The sequence below is a fragment of the Pseudophryne corroboree genome, chromosome 1 (assembly GCF_028390025.1).
Source record: "Pseudophryne corroboree isolate aPseCor3 chromosome 1, aPseCor3.hap2, whole genome shotgun sequence".
NCBI classification, from domain to species: Eukaryota; Metazoa; Chordata; class Amphibia; order Anura; family Myobatrachidae; genus Pseudophryne; species Pseudophryne corroboree.
The window spans coordinates 1,035,323,354-1,035,349,064 of NC_086444.1; the positions used below are offsets into that span (position 1 = coordinate 1,035,323,354).

At 46.6% G+C, this 25,711-nt stretch overlaps 1 protein-coding gene across 25 annotated transcripts in view; it reads right to left on the bottom strand.

The window, feature by feature from the left end:
* The window catches only part of SORBS2 (sorbin and SH3 domain containing 2), a 532,357-nt gene that overhangs the window by 155,476 nt on the left and 351,170 nt on the right, over nucleotides 1-25,711 (bottom strand). The gene's annotated exons all lie outside the window — the stretch shown is intronic.

Below are 25,711 nucleotides of genomic sequence, written 5' to 3' on the forward strand. Positions count from 1 at the left end.
TATTTTAACAACCAGCACCGGGCTCTGCACCTGGTCCTGGTGCAAAACATACGGGGGACATAAAGAGTAGGGGTCCCCCGTATTTTTTGTACCAGCACCCGGCTCCACTAGCTGGACAGATAATGCCACAGCCGGGGGACACTTTTATACCGCTCCCTGCGGCCGTGGCATTAAATACCCAACTAGTCACCCCTGGCCGGGGTACCCTGGAGTAGTGGGGACCCCTTCAATCAAGGGGTCCCCCCCCAGCCACCCAAGGGCCAGGGTTGAAGACCGAGGCTGTCCCCCCCATCCAAGGGCTGCGGATGGGGGGCTGATAGCCTTGAGTAAAATGAAAGAATATTGTTTTTTGCAGAAGAACTACAAGTCCCAGCAAGCCTCCCCGCAAGCTGGTACTTGGAGAACCACAAGTACCAGCATGCAGGGGGGAAACGGGCCTGCTGGTACCTGTAGTTCTACTGCAAAAAAATACCCAAATAAAAACAAGACACGCACACCGTGAAAATACAACTTTATTTCACACATGCCGACACATACATACTTACCTATGTTGACACGCCTACTGCCACGTCTCCAATGTCGACGAAACCGGGGTACCTGAAAATAAACTTAATACTCACCTAAATCTAGTGTCCTGTGATATTTGTAATCCACGTACTTGGCAAAACAAAAAAACGCATTTACCCGATCTACACGCACTGTCCCCCCCCCCAGCCCTTGGATGGGGGGGGGCAGCCTCGGGCTTCCCCCCTAGCCCTTGGGTGGCTGGGGGGGGGCCTTGATTGAAGGGGTCCCCACTCCTCCAGGGTACCCCTGCCAGGGGTGACTAGTTGGGTATTTAATGCCACGGCTGCAGGGAGCGGTATAAAAGTGTCCCCCGGCTGTGGCATTATCTGTCCAGCTAGTGGAGCCCGGTGCTGGTACAAAAAATACGGGGGACCCCTACTCTTTTTGTCCCCTGTATTTTTTGCATCAGGACCAGGCGCAGAGCCCGGTGCTGGTTGTTAAAATACGGGGGATCCCCTGTCATTTTCCCCCCCGTATTTTGGCAACCAGGACCGGCTCAAAGAGCCCGAGGCTAGTTATGCTTAGGAGGGGGGACCCCACGCAATTTTTCTTCGGGTTTTTTACCGTTATTTTTGACATTTTTAAAAATCGAATCAAAATCCGTCAATTGGCCCGTTTTTCGACAGCGGGACTGTCGAATCCGTTTTTTATTGAATATGTCGAATTGCGGCACCCACCTGCCGGAATTCGACGGTCGAATTTAAAAACGGGCGAAAAAGTGCCGCAATTCGCCTGGAATTGCATATACCCCAGAGTATTGTAGTAGTGAAGGGGAAATAATAACAGGGCTGTGAGAAATGAGACGGAGAGAGGAATTTGAGGAGAAATGTGGTGAAAGCGAGTAGGAGAAGGAAAACGCAGTGAGTGCGAGAGATGTGGATTAGTAAGAGTAATGATGCCCATACACTTGTGAGATATTAGGTGCTATCCTTCGATTTCGACCTAATCTGTGAGAGAAATCGAGGAATTGTATGCACATTTTAGGTACCTTGAGATGCGATGCGCGGACACGCCACTCGAATGTCGCGTCTCAAGATAGTATGTGCTGAACCTAATATTTCTCGCATCGCAGTGCGATCGCATGTGGTTTTTAAATCTGCGTTTTTGAAAAGCTGTCATTTAGTAACTATACCCCTAACACTCAAAGTTCCATTGTAGAGATAAACAGTATTAATCAGACTGATTGAGCAATCATACACTTTTAGGCAATTGTACGCTTGGACTGCAAGTATGCAAAGTCTAAACGTGCCATACAGTAAATCCATAGTAACATTATCGAGTGAAAACAATTACTGTGGTATGATTTGGTTTTTCTCCCCATTTCACAGAAGTCCCCCAGAAAATCCATGGTGCACAGTAAGTCTACTGTATGTATGGAATTTGTGTGTACTACATACAGTATCTCCCATACATTGCACCAGAATATGAGATGTAAGATCACTTCTAATTGAATTGACCCAATAAACATTGCTCCATTTGAATATCACAACATTTACAAAATGTAAAACAAACACAATTCAACCAATAATTATCAACAAATATCACAAAAGCATGTATCAAATGCCCGAATACCCTGCTGTTCAAAGTTACTCATCTGCAATCTCACATTTACATTCTTTGCACCAGACCACACAGATTGTTCGATGATCTCTACACATGATGACAAGCCTGTTAAGAGGAGTACACACGGTAGATATGTGTGCTGAGCGGAGGGGGCAGGGGGGGGGGCAAGAGAAGGGGGCGCTCACCTCACACAGTGGTGAAGTGAGCGACCCGACTAGATTTGGCAAGCATGCATGCCAAATCTAGAGCTGGCGATAGCGACGCGCGGGGCCTTTCACCAGCACCCTACACACGGAGCGATGTGTGCTTAATTTCTAAGCAATCTAGTCGGATTGCTTAAAAATTAGGTAAAAATCACTCCGTGTGTACCCTTTAGAAGCATGGAATTTAAAATGCGCCTTGATTCTATGTCTACGATACAAAAATAAAAAAAATTTCATTAGATTTTATGTTTGTCTGCAATCACTCTATATTAATTTCTATAATAAAAGCTATGTTTTAATTCGATAAATTTAACTGAAAGTGTGCCCCACAAAGAGTCTTTGGGGAATATCCAATTAGCCCTGGTAATATACCGGGGCTAATTGTCCCACCGAGGGCTGTCCTATTAGCCCTAATAAGCTGGCACGAGAGGCAGCTTATCGGGGGTTACCTGTTGCTGCACCGGGAGCTGGCTCCTGACAGCTCCCGATGCAGTGATGCACCTCTGGCAGCCCTGGTCACATGACCGCTCCCTCGTCATGTGACCACTGCCGTGGTTGGGAGAAGAGGGGGGATGTGGGTCACGGCGCTGCATTGGCTTCCCCGCCGGGGGTTACAGCACTGAGTGCAGGCACCCGGGCCTCAGAGACTGCCTGCTGCTGCGGTGGGCAAGGGACACAGCAGGTCGCTGCAGTTACCAGGGATTTTCAGGGGAAACCAAATCCCCCAAAACAGACCCGTTTTCATGCAAAAATGTAGCCTATAGGCTACAGAGTCTAATGATGAGCTTAGCCATCATGGCCAAACTTTGTAGAGTTAACCTTTTCAGAGCTTAGTAAATATTACATTTTTCTCCAAATAGAAATCTATGGGGATGGCTTTTGCGATCAAATATATCTATGGCGACACCCTGTTGTTAAATGGCCCAGTAACCAAATAGTGTGGTAATCCCCTGAAAACTAATACAGGTTGAGTATCCCATATCCAAATATTCCGAAATACAGAATATTCCAAATTACGGACTTTTTTGTGTGAGAGTGAGATAGTGAAACCTTTGTTTTTTGATGGCTCAATGTACACAAACTATGTTTAATACACAAAGTTATTAAAAATATTGTATTAAATGACCTTCAGGCTGTGTGTATAAGGTGTATATGGAACATAAATGAATTGTGTGAATGTACACACACTTTGTTTAATGCACAAAGTTATAAAAAATATTAGCTACAATTACCTTCAGGCTGTGTGTATAAGGTGTTTATGTAACATAAATGCATTCTGTGCTTAGATTTAGGTCCCATCACCATGATATCTCATTATGGTATGCAATTATTCCAAAATACGGAAAAATCCCATATCCAAAATACCTCTGGTCCCAAGCATTTTGAATAAGGGATACTCAACCTGTAGTAAGAAACCTATTGCTTTGCTTAAAGAGCTGATGGTTGTGTGTGCATGAATCACTTTCACTCTGTGTTTGTAACTGGTTTTGTTACATGCACCATGTACAGAGTGAACGGAGAGAAGAGTGTGAAATGAGAATGATACAATCAGCTGCAAAGCCATTGATAAAAGGAAAACATTTATTTAGGTAGAATTTAAAAGTCCTTATATTAAAAACAAAAACATTTCAGGATTTGTAGATGGTCAGAAAATGTGAGTGCAGGCAAAGGAGGAAAATACACGCAGTGCATCTTCTGCAGCCCCATTCCCAGGCTTCTCATAGACATCCCCAATAAGCTACAATGTGCAGAATACACTTTCACCACTAGGGGAGAACTGCACACAGACCAGTTACTGTACTGCAGAACATGTACAGACACATAGCACATATTTTACTCAAATTACCATACTATTCTCTAAGGTTATGAGGCCAATCTTGTTTTTGTCAATCTAAATCCATAAAGGGCTTCTGTATCCTGCCAGATAAATACAATTGTAATATGCAGGTTGCCTTAGGGCAGAATGCAGCATTTGGCTGTGATAATATCATGGTATGTATTTGGCACATATTCTGGTAGTCAGCAATTGCCCAACTATTTTTATGTATACGTATTATTGGCCTGAACAACCCTAGTAAATCTTCCTGCTTTAGAACTACACAGATAGAAACAAAGTAGTTAGAACTTCGGGTACACACAATGTGTGATGTACAGGTATTTTGTTATCATCTGTGCCATTATCAACCATCCCTAATTCCGATGAAAGGGACAATCCCAACCTTTAAAATGTGTCTCTATTTTTTTATATCTGGTTTAATTGTCATCGACATACATAAGGCGGACACCACAATGTCGACATCAGAACATCAACAAGGTTAAAACTGTCGACATCCTCAAAATGTCGATAGATTCCCAACCTTGACATCTGAAATGTCACCATATGAAAGGGTTAGGCTGCGGATGGGAGGGTTAGGCACTAGAGGACGGCTAGGATTAGGGAAAGGGGGAGAAATAATCACCTGAACGAAGCTCCATCAGATGTCCAGGCTGAAAAGGACGGTCACAGCACTGTCACGACCCAGAACATGACACTGGTTCTGCCACTGGGACAAGGTAGGTGACCACCAGAGATGGTTTGTCGGCAAATCATAATGTTGATATATCATGAGTAGACATGATGAATGTCGACATGATCACATGCTGCATGCTGACAGTTCGACCCTGTCCATGTCTCATGTTGACATACCACACCCGTATGTTTTATGTAATAATCACAATTCTGTATAAATGTAGGTAGTTCTACTATAAGCTGTAAGTGGAGCACATGATATATATTCATCAATCAAATCATAATAAAAAGCCCCAAGACAAAAAAGTCCATAAGCAACAATGCAATGACGCTGTATATGAATAGTCACATGTCAATATCAATAAGCCCGACAGTAGAAACATGCAAGTATAATGGTGTTCTCCGATGTTGCTCTATCACACAATTACATTTAAATGTGAAATAAGAAAACCACATCACACAGTGTATTGGTCGTGCAGATCTCCTATATATTTTTATTTATAAAACCATTATATACTAGTTTTTAGTAGGGCGAGCTTATTAAACCCATCTTCCATCTCTGGAAGAAATTGCGCTGTGGTTAGAATAACAAGCTGGGAGAGGCAGACACAAGTGCACGATCCAACATTAGGGCAAGTTCTCTTTGCATTCAAAATAGCAAATCCTTTTCCGTGTCAGTATTAAAGGGGCATCTGACATCAGAACTGAAGCATTTACCCACTGTCTGATGTTCTGATTTACTTCATATTTTAACAATACATTAACTCAGATCTTTTTATGGACTGCTCAGACATGGAATATAAAAGGAGTGAAAGATCATTCTTCCCTGTTGGACTCAACCCTGTTAAAAGGACAACTGCGGTCCGCAGTGTGACATTACATTTTCAATAGAACATGACATTCTTTGTTCCAAGCTCTTCTTCTCATACCCACTGGGAGCTTGTGTCATACAGAATGCTTTGTAAGTTTATATTACACACCACCAAAATGAATATATTGGGTACCACCAGTCACATTATCATCATCATCAAAAGAAATTCATGAAAATCTACAGAAATGGTTATAATACATTATGAAGACTCTGGTCCTTCAGTGAATTACATGCAGTGCTTTATTGCTCAAATTGAGAAAATCTGCTAACAGATCTCCCATAATATCTCCAAGAGCAAGGAGGACACTTGTCTGTCTGTCACATATGAAGACTTCTTCTGTCTCAGTGGAAGTCTGTCTACATTAGTCTATCAGAAAAACACCGGTCAAAAATAGGATCCGTGGCAGAGGAAACTACTGAGTGCTTACCTAAACTTTTCCAAAACACACCTAAATCAATGGCGTGCAACAGGCGCGTCATCTGCAGCTTTTCATTTCTCACTATTATAAAGCGGGCACTGCTGGCAGGTCACACAGCAACCCAAACAAGGGTCAGGAAGGGAATTATTTTCTCCCACCTTCTGCTGCAGGCATGAGGCAGAGGAGTAGCTGTAAAACTAAGTAACAATGGGGAAGGTGCAAGCAGCATGTGAGAAAATGTCTGATGGGCATGTTGGAGAGGTCACAGGGGGAAGCAGTTGGCTTCCCGATGGACGGTATCCTGGTGGTTGCTATACCAATGCTGGGATCCCGAAGGAGGACGCAATCCCAGCATCTAGATCCCAACGCCGTAAGGGATACCGCCGTCACAATACCGACAGCCAGCATCCTCCCGATCGTCCTGACAGCGGATCGTGCTGGCATCCTACTGCGGAGGGGGGGGGGGGTAGGTTTAGGCAGGAGAAGGGGGTTAGGGATAGGGTGCAGAGCTGGAAGGATTAGGGAACATGAAGGGAGGGTTAGGCACATAGAAGGGGAGGTTAGGCATCAAGCGGAGAGTATTAGGGTTATGCAGCTGGGGAGGGTTAGGGTTAGGCACCACCCGGGATGATTAGGGTTAGGCACCACCCGGGAGGGTTAGGGTTAGGCACCACAGGGAGGGTTAGGGTTAGGCACCACCCGGGAGGGTTAGGGTTAGGCACCACCCGGGAGGGTTAGGGTTAGGCACCACCCGGGATGATTAGGGTTAGGCACCACCCGGGAGGGTTAGGCACCACAGGGAGGGTTAGGGTTAGGCACCACCCGGGAGGGTTAGGGTTAGGCACCACCCGGGAGGGTTAGGGTTAGGCACCACCCGGGATGATTAGGGCTAGGCACCACCCGGGAGGGTTAGGGCTAGGCACCACCCGGGAGGGTTAGGGTTAGGCACCACCCGGGATGATTAGGGTTAGGCACCACCCGGGAGGGTTATGGTTAGGCACCACCCGGGAGGGTTATGGTTAGGCACCACCCGGGAGGGTTAGGGTTAGGCACCACCCGGGATGATATGGGTTAGGCACCACCCGGGATGATATGGGTTAGGCACCACCCGGGAGGGTTAGGCACCACCCGGGAGGGTTAATGTTAGGCACCACCTGGTAGGGTTAGGCACCACCTGGTAGGGTTAGGGTTAGGCACCCACAAGGGAGGGTTAGTGTAGAGGCAGAGGAGGGTTAAGGGGCTTACTGCTGGCCTGTCAGGATTCTGATGGTCGGGATGCCACTGTCTGTATTCTGACCGCCGGCATCCCATCTATCAGGAAATCATTCTGAACCCGCTGCAGGGCATATGTGGGAGGTCTGGCTGGCAGGGGTAGAGAGGTTTGTGGGTGAATTTGGTGGCAAATGGGTGTCTCGGGGACTTGTTGAGCTATTTTTGGGAGGTCTGAGATGAATGTGGATAAAAGTTGAAACAAGTTTGGAGCATTATGGGATGAGTGATGTGGGTGTATTCTGAGGTACGTTTTGTATAGATTTTACATTGCTGTCCTAAAAGGATGAGATGCATGCTTGTGACAGGTAAAGGAGGATACACACTGCAGACACAAGGCATTGCTATGTCTAGCAATAAATTACTGCCAGTTCTCACACGTAAAACAACAATATAGGTTTAGTCATTTTAGGAAAAGACTTTAGAAATGAATAGATACAGAATGTATTCTACAAGCCGGAATAATTGTTATGTGCTCGCACAAGAACCAGGACATTGGTTGATAAACGAAATATAAAATATGGTGTAAATATATATATATATATATATATATATAATTTATTTATTTATTAGTGGTAAGGCTGTTTAAACGAAAAGCTGCACACAAAATAAACAGGGGAAAAAACAGAGGGGATTTGCTATTGAATAACTTCTAAAATTAATACTATGGCAGAAATATACAATGCACACTTCTAAATATGACTTGATGTAAATGTATTACCCCTAAAAATAAAGTTGAACATAGAATTTGTATACAGTACCTGTGTGAGCACATTACTAATTGTACACTAATACAATTACCCAAACTCCGCCATTACAATCCAGGTTTTAAGGATATCTATGCTTAAGCCCAGGTGACTTAATTAATACCTCAGTCAATTTGATTTAACCATCTTGACTTAAGCATGGATATCCTTAAAACCTGGCCTGTAATGACAGATCTTGGGAATCTGCACTAATGTAATAGCATATGAATAATAGCTGTGGGTAACGGATTGCAAGTGCCCCATTTTTGGAAGCAAATACATTCAGATCAATTCATACCTAGTAGTGCGCTCTGTATATTTCTGCCATTCCAATCAGTTATCCAATAAGTTATTCATTATTCATTAGTGCAAATCCCCTCAGTGTTGTTTTCTATTTGCTGTCTCAGCAGGGCCTGACAGAACTATGTTTAGTGTTACTGGAACAAAGTCATTTTTCACCTATCTCCGTGACATTGGCCTGTATACTGAAAGCAAAACAGCGTGCGTGTTCCTGACCATGAGCAGTAAGAGTCACCTAATAAACAGTTTTCTCACTGTATTCTCTAGGGAAATTTTGGGTAAAAGTGAACCCTGAGATTTAAACAAACAAATTACAGTCATAGAAGAAAACCAGCCCTTGCAGGTACTGGCTTCAGTAAAAGGACATAGAATTCTTTCTTTCAAACTTCGCTTCTGACCCCAACTGGGAGCTTCACTGTAGTACAGAAATGCATTGCAAGTATACCACCATGGTTACACAGAATGCATTCATTATGGCTCACTGGTCATTATGTTAAATGCAGGCTCCCATCTCACTCCTTTGCTCTGTCAGCTACCACACTGCCGACTCCCCCAAGCCGACGGACTCAACCATCACTTTCCGACAGTGCATCATTCACAGCTTTGTCAGAGTGGCAGCATACAATGCCATGTTCACTGGAACCAGTGACGACAGCTCCTGGAATTATCATGGGGCATAAGAGTTTTACATTAATGGCTACTTGATGGACATATGCCTCAGTCAATATTCTACAGAACATGTACTGCTTTATATCACAGGCTATGGGAGCAATAGATACGTTTATAATCTATTGTGATAGAAGTATATTCATTTCTTATTAAGGATATTTGTCACCACAATGGCAGCCCTTGGTTCACAATTATATCAATTACACTCCAGATACGGCACCTTTCTTGCTGGGACCTCACTTCTGCTTATCACACACGCTTATTATACGGATTCATAAACTTGGGCCCAGGATACCTTGCTGTACTCATTTGCATATCTCCATCCAGAAACGCATTTGTACAGCACTGACCAGTCCCTAAAAAGATGTTCACGATCACTGTGTGTTTCTATAGCTACAGTAGCACATAGGGGCTTTCAGCTGTTACAGTGTTTTACTGGCAGGCAGGGAGACATTACACTATAATAACATTATTACAGAATCAGGATGGTGAGGGAAACTGGGAATTACAAATGTAAAAGGTTACGTAGAATGGAAACAATCAATGAAGCAGAGAGAATGTTCACTTGGGAGCTATTCCACCCCAGAGTTTTTGTCAAATGTCACATTACATTTCTATGCATGCCATACACACTAGTATTTTTTTTATTTTTTTATTTTTTACAATTGTATGCATGCCATAAATATTATATACACACAAACAGTGTTTTTTAATCCTTTTAGTCTACTAATTAATAAAAAAATAAATATACTGGAGTCAGTCACCAATCGGGTGGTCAGAAATTAGTGTTCATTCTAGCACCCTGCACCTAATCAGTGAGGCAGGCATATTTTACCTCTGAAGGGCAAATTTTAGATGTGCTGTATTCAAACATCACGTATAAAATGTTGCCTTTAAAAATGAATATATGCCCTCCTCACTGATTAGGTGCAGGGTGCTAGAACAAACACTAGTGCTGCTTTCAGACATGTGACCCGGGAAATTGGCAGGTCTCTCAGCTCTATGGGAGCATGGTCATGGGCCCGGGTCTTAGATGTTTCCCTCCACACATGCAGAAATCCCAGGTTGATGTGCCTTCACGTGCAAAATGCGGGCTAGAGCTGCATGTGTGAAAGGGGTGTAATAAACGATAGTGCAACTTGCTTTTCCTCTAACGCTGACATGTCTTTGGCAATATCTTTTGGCCTGTGGGGATTCCAGAAGGAACATGTGGTCTTATCCTCCCACTCCCCAGCAGAGACTTTTGCGCAATTATGGTAATTTTTGAAATCGCAATTTCTCTAAAGATAACTACAGAGTAAAAAAGTGGTGTTTAATTAAAAAAAATAAGAATTTACTTACCGATAATTCTATTTCTCGGAGTCCGTAGTGGATGCTGGGGTTCCTGAAAGGACCATGGGGAATAGCGGCTCCGCAGGAGACAGGGCACAAAAGTAAAGCTTTTACAGGTCAGGTGGTGTGTACTGGCTCCTCCCCCCATGACCCTCCTCCAGACTCCAGTTAGGTACTGTGCCCGGACGAGCGTACACAATAAGGGAGGATTTTGAATCCCGGGTAAGACTCATACCAGCCACACCAATCACACCGTACAACTTGTGATCTAAACCCAGTTAACAGTATGATAACAGAGGAGCCTCTGAAAGATGGCTTCCTAAACAATAACCCGAATTAGTTAACAATAACTATGTACAAGTATTGCAGATAATCCGCACTTGGGATGGGCGCCCAGCATCCACTACGGACTCCGAGAAATAGAATTATCGGTAAGTAAATTCTTATTTTCTCTATCGTCCTAAGTGGATGCTGGGGTTCCTGAAAGGACCATGGGGATTATACCAAAGCTCCCAAACGGGCGGGAGAGTGCGGATGACTCTGCAGCACCGAATGAGAGAACTCCAGGTCCTCCTTTGCCAGGGTATCAAATTTGTAAAAATTTACAAACGTGTTCTCCCCTGACCACGTAGCTGCTCGGCAGAGTTGTAATGCCGAGACCCCTCGGGCAGCCGCCCAAGATGAGCCCACCTTCCTTGCGGAATGGGCCTTAACAGATTTAGGCTGTGGCAGGCCTGCCACAGAATGTACAAGTTGAATTTTGTTACAAATCCAACGAGCAATCGACTGCTTAGAAGCAGGTGCACCCAACTTGTTGGGTGCATACAGTATAAACAGCGAGTCAGATTTTCTGACTCCAGCCGTCCTTTAAATGTATATTTTTAAGGCTCTGACAACGTCCAACAACTTGGAGTCCTTCAAGTCGTCTGTAGCCGCAGGCACTACAATAGGCTGGTTCAGGTGAAACGCTGATACCACCTTAGGGAGAAAATGCGGACGCGTCCGCAGCTCTGCCCTATGTCGAATGGAAAATTAAATAAGGGCTTTTATAAAACAAAGCCGCCAGTTCAGATACTCTCCCGGCCGAAGCCAGGGCCAGTAACATAGTCACTTTCCATGTGAGATATTTCAAATCCACATTCTTTAGTGTTCAAACCAATTGGATTTGAGGAAATCTAAAACTACATTTAGATCCCACGGTGCCACCTTAGGCACCACAGGAGGCTGTATATGCAGTACTCCTTTGATAAAAATCTGGACCTCAGGGACTGAGGCCAATTCTTTTTGGAAGAATATTGATAGGGCCGAAATTTGAACCTTAATAGATCCCAATTTGAGACCCATAGACAATCCTGATTGCAGGAAATGTAGGAAAACGACCCAGTTGAAATTCCTCCATCGGAGCACTCCGCTGCTCGCACCACGCAACATATTTTCGCCAAATACGGCGATAATGCTTCGCGGTGACTTCCTTCCTTGCCTTTATCAAGGTAGGAATGACTTCTTCTGGAATGCCTTTTCCTTTTAGGATCTGGCATTCAAACGCCATGCCGTCAAACGCAGCCGCGGTAAGTCTTGAAAAAGACAAGGACCCTGCTGAAGCAGGTCCCTTCTCAGAAGTAGAGGCCACGGATCGTCCGTGACCATCTCTTGAAGTTCCGGGTACCAAGTCCTTCTTGGCCAATCCGGAGCCACTAGTCTTACTCCTCTTTGCCGTATAATCCTCAATACCTTTGGTATGAGAGGCAGAGGAGGAAACACATATACCGACTGGTACACCCAAGGTGTTACCAGCGCGTCCACAGCTATTGCCTGCGGATCTCTTGACCTGGCGCAATACCTGTCCAGTGTTTTGTTGAGGCGAGACGCCATCATGTCCACCATTGGTTTTACCCAACGGTTTAATAGCATGTGGAAAACTTCTGGATGAAGTCCCCACTCTCCCGGGTGAAGGTCGTGTCTGCTGAGGAAGTCTGCTTCCCAGTTGTCCACGCCCGGGATGAATACTGCTGACAGTGCTATCACGTGATTCTCCGCCCAGCGAAGGATCCTGGCAGCTTCTGCCATTGCCCTCCTGCTTCTTGTGCCGCCCTGTCTGTTTACATGGGCGACTGCCGCGATGTTGTCCGACTGGATCAACACCGGTCTTCCTTGAAGCAGAGGTTCCGCCTGGCTTAGAGCATTGTAGATTGCTCTTAGTTCCAGAATGCTTATGTGAAGAGACTTTTTCAGGCTCGACCACACTCCCTGGAAATTTCTTCCCTGTGTGACTGCTCCCCAGCCTCTCAGGCTGGCATCCGTGGTCACCAGGATCCAATCCTGCATGCCGAATCTGCGGCCCTCCAATAGATGAGCCTCCTGCAACCACCACAGAAGGGATACCCTTGTCCTTGGCGACAGGGTTATCCGCAGGTGCATCTGAAGATGCGACCCTGACCATTTGTCCAACAGATCCCTTTGCATGGAATCTGCCGAAAGGGATTGCTTCGTAAGAAGCTACCATTTTTTCCCAGGACTCTTGTGCATTGATGTACAGACACCTTTCCTGGTTTTAGGAGGTTCCTGACCAGGTCAGATAACTCCTTGGCTTTTTCTTCGGGAAGAAAAACCTTTTTCTGAACTGTGTCCAGAATCATCCCCAGGAACAGCAGACGAGTTGTCGGCATTAATTGGGATTTTGGAATATTCAGAATCCATCCGTGCTGCTTTAGCACCTCTTGAGATAGTGCTAAACCCATCTCTAGCTGTTCTCTGGACCTTGCCCTTATTAGGAGATCGTCCAAGTATGGGATAATTAATACGCCTTTTCTTCGAAGAAGAAATATTATCTCGGCCATTACCTTTGTAAAGACCCGAGGTGCCGTGGACAAACCAAACGGCAGCGTCTGAAACTGATAGTGACAGTTTTGTACAACGAACCTGAGGTACCCCTGGTGTGAGGGGTAATTGGAACGTGGAGATACGCATCCTTGATGTCCAAGGATACCATAAAGTCCCCTTCTTCCAGGTTCGCTATCACTGCTCTGAGTGACTCCATCTTGAACTTGAACTTCTTTATGTACAGGTTCAAGGACTTCAGATTTAGAATAGGCCTTACCGAGCCATCCGGCTTCGGTACCACAAAAAGAGTGGAATAATACCCCTTCCCTTGTTGTAGAAGAGGTACCTTGACTATCACCTGCTGAGAATACAGCTTGTGAATGGCTTCCAAAACCGTCTCCCTTTCTGAGGGGGACGTTGGTAAAGCAGACTTCAGGAAACGGCGAGGTGGCTCTGTCTCTAATTTCAACCTGTACCCCTGAGATATTATCTGCAGGATCCAGGGATTTACCTGCGAGTGAGCCCACTGCGCGCTGTAATTCTTGAGACGACCGCCTACCGCCCCCGAGTCCGCTTGCGAAGCCCCAGCGTCATGCTGAGGCTTTTGTAGAAGCCGGGGAGGGCTTCGGTTCCTGGGAAGGAGCTGCCTGTTGCTGTCTCTTCCCTCGTCCTCTGCCTCGTGGCAGATATGAATAGCCCTTTGCTCTCTTATTTTTAAAGGAACGAAAGGGCTGCGGTTGAAAGGTCGGTGCCTTTTTCTGTTGGGGAGTGACTTGAGGTAGAAAGGTGGATTTCCCGGCCGTAGCCGTGGCCACCAAATCCGATAGACCGACCCCAAATAACTCCTCTACGCATCGCCTGTCCACTGTCGTGTCCATAAAGCTCTTCTGGCCGAAATGGACATAGCACTTACCCGTGATGCCAGTGTGCAGATATCTCTCTGTGCATCACGCATATAAAGAAATGCATCCTTTATTTGTTCTAACGACAGTAAAATATTGTCCCTGTCCAGGGTATCAATATTTTCGATCAGGGACTCTGACCAAACTACCCCAGCACTGCACATCCAGGCAGTCGCAATAGCTGGTCGTAGTATAACACCTGCATGTGTGTATATACCTTTTTGGATATTTTCCATCCTCCTATCTGATGGATCTTTAAGTGCGGCCGTCTCAGGAGAGGGTAACGCCACTTGTTTTGATAAGCGTGTTAGCGCTTTGTCCACCCTAGGAGGTGTTTCCCAGCGCTCCCTAACCTCTGGCGGGAAAGGGTATAAAGCCAATAACTTCTTTGAAATTAGCAGTTTTTTATCGGGGCACCCCACGCTTCATCACACACGTCATTTAATTCTTCTGATTCGGTAAAAACTACTGGTAGTTTTTTCACACCCCACATAATACCCTGTTTAGTGGTACCTGTAGTATCAGCTAAATGTAACATCTCCTTTATTGCCAAAATCATATAACGTGTGGCCCTACTGGAAAATACGGTTGATTCGTCACCTTCACCACCGGAATCAGTGCCTGTGTCTGGGTCTGTGTCGACCGACTGAGGCAAGGGGCGTTTTACAGCCCCTGACGGTGTTTGAGGCGCCTGGACAGGCACTAATTGAGTGTCCGGCCGCCTCATGTCGGCAAACGACTGCTTAAGCGAGTTGACGCTATCCCGTAATTCCACAAATAAAGGCATCCATTCTGGTGTCGACCCCCTAGGAGGTGACATCCTCATATTTGGCAATTGCTCCGCCTCCACACCAATAACTTCCTCATACAAGTCGACACACACGTACCGACACACAGCAGACACACAGGGAATGCTCTATACGAAGACAGGACCCACTAGCCCTTTGGGGAGACAGAGGGAGAGTCTGCCAGCACACACCAAAAAGCGCTATATATGACAGGGATAGCCTTATGATTAAGTGCTCCCTTATAGCTGCTTTTATATTAATATATTGCCATTTATTTTGCCCCCCCTCTCTGTTATACCCTGTTTCTGTAGTGCAGTGCAGGGGAGAGACCTGGGAGCCTTCCTGACCAGCGGAGCTGTGACAGAAAATGGCGCCGTGTGCCGAGGAGATAGGCCCCGCCCCTTTTTCGGCGGGCTCGTCTCCCGCTATTTAGTACATTTAGGCAGGGGTAAATATCTCCATATAGCCTCTGGGGCTATATGTGAGGTATTTTTAGCCTTTTTAAAGGTTTTCATTTGCCTCCCAGGGCGCCCCCCCCCCCCAGCGCCCTGCACCCTCAGTGACTGCCGTGTGAAGTGTGCTGAGAGGAAAATGGCGCACAGCTGCAGTGCTGTGCGCTACCTTAAGAAGACTGCAGGAGTCTTCAGCCGCCGATTCTGGACCTCTTCTTGCTTCAGCATCTGTGAGGGGGCCGGCGGCGTGGCTCCGGTGACCATCCAGGCTGTACCTGTGATCGTCCCTCTGGAGCTTCATGTCCAGTAGCCAAGAAGCCAATCCATCCTGCACGCAGGTGAGTTCACTTCTTCTCCCCTCTGTCCCTCGTTGCAGTGATCCTGTTGCCAGCAGGAATCACTGTAAAATAAAAAACCTAAGCTAAACTCTCTAAGCAGCTCTTTATGAGAGCCACCTAGAATTGCACCCTTCTCGGCCGGGCACAAAAATCTAACTGGAGTCTGGAGGAGGGTCATGGGGGGAGGAGCCAGTACACACCACCTGACCTGTAAAAGCTTTACTTTTGTGCCCTGTCTCCTGCGGAGCCGCTATTCCCCATGGTCCTTTCAGGAACCCCAGCATCCACTTAGGACGATAGAGAAAAAAAAAACCCCTCTGTTTCGCATATACCACTCTTTGAGCAAACAAGTATATACAGTATTTTTCATTTATAGAAGTTTTAATACATTGTGTCTATCTATTCATTGCCTTCTAATGCCCAGTGAATTAGTGGCCACTAACCACTAACTAAAGGTGTGTACACATTGGGCGATGTGCTCCGTGAGCGATATCACCTAGTGTTTTCCCAACCCTCCCGGGTGGCTGATGTAGTGCATACACACTGTATGATATCACTAACGATATCTTTCAGTGACGTCATTCTGCCACCATCCCATACGTGCAGTTTTGGATGATAAATCCAAATTTAGCTACATGTACAGACGACAGAGGGGGTCGGTAATAACCCGCGGGAGTGCAAATAGCTCATTGTTTGTAGCGTACACACTGGGCGATATTACAAACGATATTGCTTAGAAGGGTGAAAATGAGCAATATCATTTAAAATATCTCCTAGTGTAGTCGCAACTTAAGATGGGGTTCACTACGGCTGGCCGGCGGTCGGGCTCCCGGCGACCAGCATCCCGGCGCCGGGAGCCCGACCGCCGGCTTACCGACAGCTTGGCGAGCGCAAATGAGCCCCTTGCGGGCTCGCTGCGCTCGCCGCGCTACGCGCGCCACACTATTTTATTCTCCCTCTATGGGGGTCGTGGACCCCCACGAGGGAAAATAATTGTCGGTATTCCGGCTGTCGGGCTCCCGGCGCCGGTATACTGAGCGCCGGGAGCCCGACCGCCGGCAAACAGAAGACCACCCCTTAAGATGTACAGTCTGCATGTGCAAAGTACTGGAACATACACAAAATCTACTGATGTGTCCTCTTACATCTTTGCTGCAGTCCATGATAAACCTCCCCTCTGGGCATGGCAGGTTGCGCGAGAATCTTCTCGCTTTGTGCATATTTTTATATTTTAGCCAAAAATGTGTCTTAGTCACAACGCAATGTGACTAGTATGCACGAAAAGTCTGCTGATTAATTTGGTATATGACACTTGTCTATCTGTGTGCTATTGAGTCTCTGAAGCTGTACACAAAGTGCTACAATGTAGCATCCGCAGCTTTTTTGCAATACAAGTTCTGCACTACTCTGTATACAGTCTCAGTCACACACAATATACAAGTGTCATGCACATTTGTGCATATTTTCTCCAAAAAAATGCATCTTAAGCAGGGCATAGACTACAATTATCAGTTTGCTCCCAAACACTGGAAAATGGACAAAAACCGTTGTGCAGACAAATTGGTTAAATCACGGATTTAACCAATTTGTATGACTGACAGATTGGGGTATATTTACTAACATTCGTATTTTCCCATCTGAGGTCAAAGTTCAATCACGAATGACATCGAAAGTGTAAAGTTGCAACTTTTTGAATTTATTACGACTAATTTACTAAGCTGTCGTATTCTGCGTTTTCGGATTTACCGATGTCGATGTCATTCGTTTTTTTTTTTGCAGTGTTTTACGTGAGTGACTTGTAAAACACTGCCGACTTTAATACAATGAATCTCGGCCGGATCTGAGAGATCCGTGCTGGGCTTCATTGTGTACCGTTTTAAAAATTGAAATCAGTGTTAAATTTAAAAAAAAAATTACGTGGGGTCCCCCCTCCTAAGCCAAACCAGCCTCGGGCTCTTTGAGCCGGTCCTGGTTGTAAAAAATAAGAATTTACTTACCGATAATTCTATTTCTCGGAGTCCGTAGTGGATGCTGGGGTTCCTGAAAGGACCATGGGGAATAGCGGCTCCGCAGGAGACAGGGCACAAAAGTAAAGCTTTCCGATCAGGTGGTGTGCACTGGCTCCTCCCCCTATGACCCTCCTCCAAGCCAGTTAGGTACTGTGCCCGGACGAGCGTACACAATAAGGGAGGAATTTTGAATCCCGGGTAAGACTCATACCAGCCACACCAATCACACCGTACAACTTGTGATCTAAACCCAGTTAACAGTATGATAACAGCGGAGCCTCTGAAAAGATGGCTCACAACAATAATAACCCGATTTTTGTAACTATGTACAAGTATTGCAGATAATCCGCACTTGGGATGGGCGCCCAGCATCCACTACGGACTCCGAGAAATAGAATTATCGGTAAGTAAATTCTTATTTTCTCTATCGTCCTAGTGGATGCTGGGGTTCCTGAAAGGACCATGGGGATTATACCAAAGCTCCCAAACGGGCGGGAGAGTGCGGATGACTCTGCAGCACCGAATGAGAGAACTCCAGGTCCTCCTTAGCCAGGGTATCAAATTTGTAGAATTTAGCAAACGTGTTTGCCCCTGACCAAGTAGCTGCTCGGCAAGGTTGTAAAGCCCGGACCCCTCGGGCAGCCGCCCAAGATGAGCCCACCTTCCTTGTGGAATGGGCATTTACATATTTTGGCTGTGGCAGGCCTGCCACAGAATGTGCAAGCTGAATTGTATTACACATCCAACTAGCAATAGTCTGCTTAGAAGCAAGAGCACCCAGTTTGTTGGGTGCATACAGGATAACAGCAAGTCAGTTTTCCTGACTCCAGCCGTCCTGGAACATATTTTCAGGGCCCTGACAACATCTAGCAACTTGGAGTCCTCCAAGTCCCTAGTAGGTGCAAGGCACCACAATAAGCTGGTTCAGGTGAAACACTGACACCACCTTAGGGAGAGAACTGGGGACGAGTCCGCAGCTCTGCCCTGTCCGAATGGACAAACAGATATGGGCTTTTTTGAGAAAAAACCACCAATTTGACACTCGCCTGGTCCAGGCCAGGGCCAAGAGCATGGTCACTTTTCATGTGAGATGCTTCAAATCCACAGATTTGACTGGTTTTAAACCAATGTGATTTGAGGAATCCCAGAACTACGTTGAGATCCCACAGTGCCACTGGAGGCACAAAAGGGGGTTGTATATGCAATACTCCCTTGACAAACTTCTGGACTTCAGGAACTGAAGCCAATTCTTTCTGGAAGAAAATCGACAGGGCCGAAATTTGAACCTTAATGGACCCCAATTTGAGGCCCATAGACACTCCTGTTTGCAGGAAATGCAGGAAACGACCGAGTTGAAATTTCTTTGTGGGGCCTTCCTGGCCTCACACCACGCAACATATTTTCGCCACATGTGGTGATAATGTTGTGCGGTCACCTCCTTTCTGGCTTTGACCAGGGTAGGAATGACCTCTTCCGGAATGCCTTTTTCCCTTAGGATCCGGCTTTCCACCGCCATGCCGACAAACGCAGCTGCGGTAAGTCTTGGAACAGACATGGTACTTGTTGAAGCAAGTCCCTTCTTAGCGGCAGAGGCCATAAGACCTCTGTAAGCATCTCTTGAAGTTCCGGGTACCAAGTCCTTCTTGGCCAATCCGGAGCCATGAGTATAGTTCTTACTCCTCTACGTCTTATAATTCTCAGCACCTTAGGTATGAGAAGCAGAGGAGGGAACACATACACCGACTGGTACACCCACGGTGTTACCAGAACGTCCACAGCTATTGCCTGAGGGTCTCTTGACCTGGCGCAATACCTGTCCCGTTTTTTGTTCAGACGGGACGCCATCATGTCCACCTTTGGTATTTCCCAACGGTTTACAATCATGTGGAAAAAAACTTCCCGATGAAGTTTCCACTCTCCCGGGTGGAGGTCGTGCCTGCTGAGGAAGTCTGCTTCCCAGTTTCCATTCCCGGGATGAAACACTGCTGACAGTGCTATCACATGATTTTCCGCCCAGCGAAAAGTCCTTGCAGTTTTTGCCATTGCCCTCCTGCTTCTTGTGTCGCCCTGTCTGTTTACGTGGGCGACTGCCGTGATGTTTTTCCCACTGGATCAATACCGGCTGACCTTGAAGCAGAGGTCTTGCTAAGCTTAGAGCATTATAAATTTACCCTTAGCTCCAGTATATTTATGTGGAGAAAAGTCTCCAGACTTGATCACACTCCCTGGAAATTTTTTTCCTTGTGTGACTGCTCCCCAGCCTCTCGGGCTGGGCTCCGTGGTCACCAGCATCCAATCCTGAATGCCGAATCTGCGGCCCTCTAGAAGATGAGCACTCTATAACCACCACAGGAGAGACACCCTTGTCCTTGGATATAGGGTTATCCGCTGATGCATCTGAAGATGCGATCCGGACCATTTGTCCAGCAGATCCCACTGAAAAGTTCTTGCGTGAAATCTGCCGAATGGAATTGCTTCGTAGGAAGCCACCATTTTTACCAGGACCCTTGTGCAATGATGCACTGTTTTTAGGAGGTTCCTGACTAGCTCGGATAACTCCCTGGCTTTCTCTTCCGGGAGAAACACCTTTTTCTGGACTGTGTCCAGAATCATCCCTAGGCACAGCAGACGTGTCGTCGGGATCAGCTGCGATTTTGGAATATTTAGAATCCACCCGTGCTGTTGTAGCAGTATCCGAGATAGTGCTACTCCGACCTCCAACTGTTCCCTGGACTATGCCCTTATCAGGAGATCGTCCAAGTAAGGGATAATTAAGACGCCTTTTCTTCGAAGAAGAATCATCATTTCGGCCATTACCTTGGTAAAGACCCGGGGTGCCGTGGACAATCCAAACGGCAGCGTCTGAAACTGATAGTGACAGTTCTGCACCACGAACCTGAGGTACCCTTAGTGAGAAGGGCAAATTTGGGACATAGAGGTAAGCATCCCTGATGTCCCGGGACACTATATAGTCCCCTTCTTCCTGGTTCGTTATCACTGCTCTGAGTGACTCCATCTTGATTTGAACCTTTGTAAGTGTTCAAAAAATTTTTTAGAATAAGTCTCACCTAGCCTTCTGGCTTCAGTACCACAATATAGTGTGGAATAATACCCCTTTTCTTGTAGTAGGAGGGGTAATTTAATTATCACCTGCTGGGAATACAGCTTGTGAATTTTTTCCCATACTGCCTCCTTGTCGGAGGGAGACCTTGGTAAAACAGACTTCAGGAGCCTGCGAAGGGGAAACGTCTCGACATTCCAATCTGTACCCCTGGGATACTACTTGTAGGATCCAGGGTTCCTGTACGGTCTCAGCGCCATGCTGAGAACTTGTCAGAAGCGGTGGAACGCTTCTGTTCCTGGGAATGGGCTGCCTGCTGCAGTCTTCTTCCCTTTCCTCTATCCCTGGGCAGATATGATCTTATAGGGACGAAAGGACTGAGGCTGAAAAGACGGTGTCTTTTTCTGCAGAGATGTGACTTAGGGTAAAAACGGCGGATTTTCCAGCAGTTGCCGTGGCCACCAGGTCCGATGGACCGACCCCAAATAACTCCTCTTCCTTTATACGGCAATACACCTTTGTGCCGTTTGGAATCTGCATCACCTGACCACTGTCGTGTCCATAACATCTTCTGGCAGATATGGACATCGCATTTACTCTTGATGCCAGAGTGCAAATATCCCTCTGTGCATCTCGCATATATAGAAATGCATCCTTTAAATGCTCTATAGTCAATAAAATACTGTCCCTGTCAAGGGTATCAATATTTTTAGTCAGGGAATCCGACCAAGCCACCCCAGCTCTGCACATCCAGGCTGAGGCGATCGCTGGTCGCAGTATAACACCAGTATGTGTGTATATACTTTTTATGATATTTTCCAGCCTCCTGTCAGCTGGTCCTTGAGGACGGCCCTATCTATAGACGGTACCGCCACTTGTTTTGATAAGCGTGTGAGCGCCTTATCCACCCTAAGGGGTGTTTCCCAACGCGCCCTAACTTCTGGCGGGAAAGGGTATACCGCCCATAATTTTCTATCGGGGGGAACCCACGCATCATCACACACTTTATTTAATTTATCTGATTCAGGAAAAACTACGGTAGTTTTTTCACATCCCACATAATACCCTCTTTTGTGGTACTTGTAGTATCAGAAATATGTAACACCTCCTTCATTGCCTTTAACGTGTGGCCCTAATAAGGAATACGTTTGTTTATTCACCGTCGACACTGGATTCAGTGTCCCTGTCTGTGTCTGTGTCGACCGACTAACGTAAACGGGCGTTTAAAACCCCTGACGGTGTTTTTGAGACGTCTGGACCGGTACTAATTGTTTGTCGGCCGTCTCATGTCGTCAACCGACCTTGCAGCGTGTTGACATTATCACGTAATTCCCTAAATAAGCCATCCATTCCGGTGTCGACTCCCTAGAGAGTGACATCACCATTACAGGCAATTGCTCCGCCTCCTCACCAACATCGTCCTCATACATGTCGACACACACGTACCGACACACAGCACACACACAGGGAATGCTCTGATAGAGGACAGGACCCACTAGCCCTTTGGAGAGACAGAGGGAGAGTTTACCAGCACACACCAAAAACGCTATAATTATATAGGGACAACCTTATATAAGTGTTTTCCCTTATAGCATCTTTTTTATATATTTCTAACGCCAAATTAGTGCCCCCCCTCTCTGTTTTAACCCTGTTTCTGTAGTGCAGTGCAGGGGAGAGCCTGGGAGCCTTCCCTCCAGCCTTTCTGTGAGGGAAAATGGCGCTGTGTGCTGAGGAGATAGGCCCCGCCCCTTTTTCGGCGGCCTCGTCTCCCGCTCTTAACGGATTCTGGCAGGGGTTAAATATCTCCATATAGCCTCCGGAGGCTATATGTGAGGTATTTTTAGCCAAAATAGGTATTCATTTGCCTCCCAGGGCGCCCCCCTCCCAGCGCCCTGCACCCTCAGTGACTGCCGTGTGAAGTGTGCTGAGAGGAAAATGGCGCACAGCTGCAGTGCTGTGCGCTACCTTTAGAAGACTGAGGAGTCTTCTGCCGCCGATTCTGGACCTCTTCTTACTTCAGCATCTGCAAGGGGGCCGGCGGCAAGGCTCCGGTGACCATCCAGGCTGTACCTGTGATCGTCCCTCTGGAGCTGATGTCCAGTAGCCAAGAAGCCAATCCATCCTGCACGCAGGTGAGTTCACTTCTTCTCCCCTAAGTCCCTCGTTGCAGTGATCCTGTTGCCAGCAGGACTCACTGTAAAATAAAAAACCTAAGCTAAACTTTTCTAAGCAGCTCTTTAGGAGAGCCACCTAGATTGCACCCTTCTCGGCCGGGCACAAAAATCTAACTGGCTTGGAGGAGGGTCATAGGGGGAGGAGCCAGTGCACACCACCTGATCGGAAAGCTTTACTTTTGTGCCCTGTCTCCTGCGGAGCCGCTATTCCCCATGGTCCTTTCAGGAACCCCAGCATCCACTAGGACGATAGAGAAATATGGGGGAAAAAATGTCAGGGGTTCCCCCATATTCAAACAACCAGCATCGGGCTCTGCGCCTGGTCCTGGTTCCAAAAATACGGGGGACAAAAAGCGTAGGGGTCCCCCGTATTTCTGAAACCAGCACCGGGCTCCACTAGCCAGATACATAATGCCACAGCCGGGGGACACTTTTATCTAGGTCCCTGCGGCCCTGGCATTACATAACCAACTAGTCACCCGTGGCCGGGGTACCCTGGAGGAGTGGGGACCCCTTCAATCAAGGGGTGTCCCCCCCCTCCAGCCACCCAAGGGCCAGGGGTGAAGCCCGAGGCTGTACCCCCCCATCCAAGGGCTGCGGATGGGAGGCTGATAGCCTTTTTGTCAAAAAAATGAATATTGTTTTTAGTAGCAGTACTACAAGTCCCAGCAAGCCTCCCCCGCAAGCTGGTACTTGGAGAACCACAAGTACCAGCATGCGGTGGAAAACCGGGCCCGCTGGTACCTGTAGTACTACTACTAAAAAAATACCCCAATACAAACATAAGACACACACCTTGAAAGTAAAACTTTAATACATACATCCACACCTCCATATACACATACTTACCTATGTTCACACGAGTGTCGGTCCTCTTCTCCATGTAGAATCCATGGTGTACCTGTTGAAAAAATTATACTCACAAAATCCAGGGTAGATGGCTCCTTTTTTAATCCATTTGTAATCCAGGTACTTTGCAAAATAACAAAACGGACACCCGACCTCGCACTGAAAGGGGCCCCATGTTTTCACATGGGACCCCTTTCCCCGAATGCCAGGAACCCCCTCTGACTTATGTCTAAGACGGTTCCATCAGCCAATCAGGGAACGCTACGTTGTGGCATCCTCCTGATTGGCTGTGTGCTCCTGTACTGTATGACAGGCAGCACACGGCAGTGTTACAATGTAGCGCCTATGCGCTCCATTGCAACCAATGGTGGGAACTTTGTGGTTAGCGGTGAGGTTACTTTCGGTCAACCGCTGACCACAAAGTGGTCGGGTGTCCGTTTTGTTATTTTGCAAAGTACCTGTGTATATGGAGGTGTGTATGTATGTATTAAAGTTTTACTTTCAAGGTGTGTGTCTTATGTTTTTATTGGGGTATTTTTTTAGTAGTAGTACTACAGGTACCAGCGGGCCCGGTTTTCCACCGCATGCTGGTACTTGTGGTTCTCCAAGTACCAGCTTGCGGGGGAGGCTTGCTGGGACTTGTAGTACTGCTACTAAAAACAATATTAATTTTTTGACAAAAAGGCTATCAGCCTCCCATCCGCAGCCCTTGGATGGGGGGGGGACAGCCTCGGGCTTCACCCCTGGCCCTTGGAAGGCTGAAGGGGGGGGACCCCTTGATTGAAGGGGTCCCCACTCCTCCAGGGTACCCCGGCCAGGGGTGACTAGTTGGTTATGTAATGCCAGGGCCGCAGGGACCTAAATAAAAGTGTCCCCCGGCTGTGGCATTATGTATCTGGCTAGTGGAGCCCGGTGCTGCTTTCAGAAATACGGGGGACCCCTACGCTTTTTGTCCCCCGTATTTTTGGAACCAGGACCAGGCGCAGAGCCCGGTGCTGGTTGTTTAAATATGGGGGAACCCCTATCATTTTTTCCCCCATATTTTTTCAACCAGGGCCGGCTCAAAGAGCCCGAGGCTGGTTTTGCTTAGGAGGGGGGACCCCACGCATTTTTTTTTTTTAAATTAACACTTTCCCACCCCTTCCCACTGAAAAACATGCACGGATCTCATGGATCCGTGCATGCCTATCCAAACACGGGGAAAAAAAGCAGGTCTGGGTTTTTTTAGGACTTTTTCACGAATTGTATTTCAGCACGGCAGTGTTTGGCTATTGTCGGCAGTGTTTGTGGTTTGCACTTTTTAGTAAATGACCGATTTCTACCAAATTGCAGGCGTATTTGACCGATGGTGTATTGATTCGTAATTTTTTCCTAGGACTTCCAAAATATTACGAATGCCCTCATCACTGCCATGATTTGAGTTTAGTAAACACTTTGAAGAAAAAACGTCATCTCGGTCAAAATCGGGACCTTAGTAAATATACCCCATTGTGTCCATTTTCCAGTGTTTGTGAGCAAATAGTCAATTGTCATTTGCTCTCATCCATTACTAGATTGTCATTCCTACCAGCCAGATATGCCAGATAATTGTATAGTGTATGACCAGCTTTATTCACATATGAAATGCTACGTTACAGTGTTTTCCTGGAAAATACTGTAACGTACCATTTCATATGCAGGTACAGCTGCACTCGAACACAGAATATAGGCATGATGCATATAGTTTTAATCAGCAGAGTCTGCTTGTGTGTTTTATTCACATAGTGATGCGAATAAGATGAATTTTTGGCACAAAAGAGAGATACCCGACGTTAGCAGAGCTGAACGGGATCTGCCAGCTCGCTCAAGCCAGGCATTTTGCGGAGCATGG